The following is a 627-nucleotide window of genomic DNA, read 5'->3' on the forward strand; positions in this document are numbered from 1 at the left end:
TGGGGGGCAGACCCTCACCAAGATGGCCCAAGTGCTTTGGGCTCTCATATTTCTACTGTGTATAGCAGTGGATGAAGATGTTACCTCTTCTGAAACACCTGCTGCTGACCACTTGAAATTTCAGAACTTGAGTTGTAAACCAGTTACTTCAGTCTTCCTTTCCCTCCCACTCCACTAAAGTAAAATGGGGGATAATAATGCACCATAAACTCTTTGAGGTAAATATGTCTCATATCTTTGGACAATATCTATCTAGCAGATTGCTCAGGACCTGACAGATTCCACCATGGAAAAAAAGGAAAAAAAAAATCAGTTCTGCAGCTCCTGAGGTCTTTAAACAACATGGCTTGAAATTTTTGGCAAAGGAGACAGCAGAACATCACAAAAAAGACAGTTAGCCCTTCATGTTGCAGGTATTCTGTGCCATCCTGGGAGGAGAAACAGAGATTCATGGCAATGGGTGGGGATTCAGCAGTTCCCTTTGCGAATGTTGTGGGGTTTATGTCCAGCTCTAGGTCCTGATTTAGGAAAGCCTCTTAGTCTGTTGTTCAGGCCACTTTCCTGAAGGGCTTAATTTGTGGAGCTTAGTTATCTTTTGCACTGTAGACCACTGGGGAAAGCGCTCAA

Source organism: Pygoscelis adeliae, unplaced genomic scaffold (genome assembly GCF_000699105.1).
Source record: "Pygoscelis adeliae isolate BGI_AS28 unplaced genomic scaffold, ASM69910v1 Scaffold289, whole genome shotgun sequence".
Lineage (NCBI taxonomy): Eukaryota > Metazoa > Chordata > Aves > Sphenisciformes > Spheniscidae > Pygoscelis > Pygoscelis adeliae.